This window comes from Amblyraja radiata, unplaced genomic scaffold (genome assembly GCF_010909765.2).
Source record: "Amblyraja radiata isolate CabotCenter1 unplaced genomic scaffold, sAmbRad1.1.pri S64, whole genome shotgun sequence".
Taxonomy (NCBI): Eukaryota; Metazoa; Chordata; class Chondrichthyes; order Rajiformes; family Rajidae; genus Amblyraja; species Amblyraja radiata.
Window position 1 is genome coordinate 147,442 of NW_022630158.1, and position 3,174 is coordinate 150,615.

Below are 3,174 nucleotides of genomic sequence, written 5' to 3' on the forward strand. Positions count from 1 at the left end.
GGAGGGCTGGGATTAGTGGTGAGCTCAGGGATCAGGGCTGGGGCCATTGTGTTTGTGGTTTATATCAATAAGTTGAATGAAAATGTACAAGGTATGATTCATAAGTTTGCAAATAACAATAATGTGAGTGGTATTGTACATAATGATGGTGGTTCTCAAAATTTACAGCAGGATCTTGATCAGCTAGTCAAGTGAGGCGAGAAATGGCAATGGGGATTTAATGTAGTTAAATGTAAGGTATTGCATTTGGAAGTCAAAACAGGCCAGAAACCATGGCAATGAATGGTAGGCCCATGGAGAGAATTGTAGAGCAGAGGGGATCTATGAGTACTGGTACATAGTTTCTGAAATGGTGTCACAGGTAGATAGGATGGTCAATGCGGCTTTGTGAAATTGGCCTTCATCAGTCAGGGTAATGAATATAAAGTTGATATGTTAAGTTACAGCTGCCCAACACATTGGTGATACTGCATTTGGAGTATGTGTTCAGTTTTGATCACTTGCTACAGGAAGGATATCATTCAATGGAAAGAGTGCAGAAAGATTATGAAGATGTTGTCAGATGCTGGGAGGGCTCGAACTATTCCTTGGAGCGCAGGAGGCTGAGTGTTTTTCTTTTAGACTTGTATAATTTAATGAGAGGAATGAGGAGTGAATGCACAGAGTCGATACCAGAGTAGGGAAATCAAAGACCAGAGGAGATAGGTTAATGTGAGAGCAGAGAAAGCTTAATATGAACCCAAAGGGCATTTTTTCAGGGGGTGGGTATATGGGAAAAAGCTGCAAAAAGATATAGTTGAGCCAGGTACTGTAGTAGCATTTAAAGATAATTGGGCAGGGTACATATATAAAAAAGGATCAAGAGCCATCGTGTCATAGAGTGGGAAACAGGCCCTTCGGCCCAACTTGCTGACACTGGCCAACATGTGTCTCAGCTACACTAGTCTCACCTGTCTGCATTTGGCCCATATCCTCCCAACCTGTCCTATCCATGTACCTGTCTAGCAGTTTCTTAAATTTTGGGATATTCCCTGCCTCAACTACCTCCTCGGCAGCTTGTTCCATACCTCCACCACCCTTTGTGTGGAAAAGTTACCCCTCAGATTCCAATTAAATCTTTTACCCTTCACCTTAAACCTATGTTCTCTGGTCCTTGATTTACCTACACTGGGCAAAGGGACTGTGCATCTACCTAATCTATTCCTCTCATGTCTTTTACACCCTCAATAAGATCACCCATCATTCCCCTGCTTCCAATGAATAGAGTCCCAGCTACTCAACCTCTCCCTTTGCTCAGTCCCTCAGGTCCTGGCAACATCCTCATAAATCTTTTCTGTATCCTTCCAGCTTGACAACATTATGCTTATGATACTCTGTTGTGCTGCAGCAAGCAAGCATTTCATTGTCCTATCTGGGACACATGACATAAACTCTCTTACTTCTTGACATCTTTCTATAAAATGGTCCCCAGAAATGAACACAACAAAGTTCAGAGGGATATGGGCAAATTGCGGGCAGGTGGGATATGTAGTCCACATGTGAGGAATGTAGATGGGCACTTGTCAGTATGAACAAGTTGGGCCAAAGGGCCAGTTTCCATGCACTATGACTGTGGCTATAACAGTTATCATTTTTGACCCTAGACCCACCACCTGAACAGATCCACACAGCAGAGGACATATCAATTGGAAAAGAAAGAAAAAAGACAGCACATCATTGCATTTGACACGCATGTTCACCAATAACAGAGAAATTAGAGGGTGGTGGTAAGCACATAGAATATAAAATAACATGTACATTTAGGCCGCTGATATTAAAAAGTATCAACATATTTTTTTGGGATAGATTCAAGAGACTGTGAAGAGCCAGTCTTGGGAATTGATAGTAGGGAATAAAAATTTAATAAGAAGAAAGTTTAGCGGTTCAAATTAAAGGCAACTTAAATGAATTTATAACCATATGAAAGCATAGTAAAAGCAAGCCTTAGACACTTGTCCACCAACAATATATTTCTGTGGAATCCAAAGGGCATGGCTGAGTTACTAAGTACATCAGTTTATAATAGAGAGGATAGGATTAGATATAGATAAGTGTAAACACTAATGTTTCCAATATTCAAAATGGAAAAGATATTTAAATATTCAGTTCATCTTAAATTATTCATGCAAGTGGGACTTGAAATTGCAGAGCCCTTCATCAAAAGCTTGCTAATTATCATTAAAAACAAGTTATAGTCCTTTATTTCACAGCAATTAGGGGACTGATACTTTTAAAAACTGAGTAGAAAGGCACAAATATGTGCATAGTGATCATTTGGTCAAAACAGCCTCAAATTTCACTGTACCTCAATTGGTACATGTGACAATAAACTGACCTGGAAACCTTGAACCCTGACCAGAAGTGACCTTCATCAATGAAACTCATATTTTGCCATTGAAATTTGTTACAGGCTAAATCATCCTATTGGACTGTGGTAAGAATGAAGCAACTGGTTTGGCTAATGGGCTCAGGGTGTTTGACCAAAAATGTAAAACTATTCAAATACCGTACATTAAAGTATGGATTGTGATTTCCATGGGGGGCTGAAGAGGCTGTCTCTGCTCTGTAAGATTCTAGGACTCTCAATCTTCAAATCAGTTTTAAACATTCTATGACAATGAATTTCCGAAGATAATTTCCCCCCCAAACCTTATTCAATAATCAAATAATATGTTTCTTCCAGTGTAAAAATTGATTTAATGGATGAATTTAGTGATCACTGAGGTGAAAGAAATCTATTGCCAGACAGCAAACGAGATTCATCGAGCAGAGTAAACCACTTGACAATGGCCTTAGGATTAGACCTTAACAATCAGGCCCGAAGAACAGGATAGAATATCTTTGGGTTTTCCGTTCTCTTCCATCCAGTGAGAGGGTACAATATAGTTCACATTGAGTTCAGCTAGCCTCCTCAGCCCAGGGATCAAATGGGAATCAAAATGAAAACATCGTAATTTAAGGCAAAGCGCCAAAAGTGTAATAAGTGCAACAGTCCAAAGAAATGACTGAAATCAATGTGGTAGTTACAATGATGCATTATGCAGGGAAAATATAGATCTACACAGAAAGCGTACTAATTTCTCAATAAAATTTAAACTAGCATTCACGTTCAAGTTCTTCTTTGCCCATTTGCTA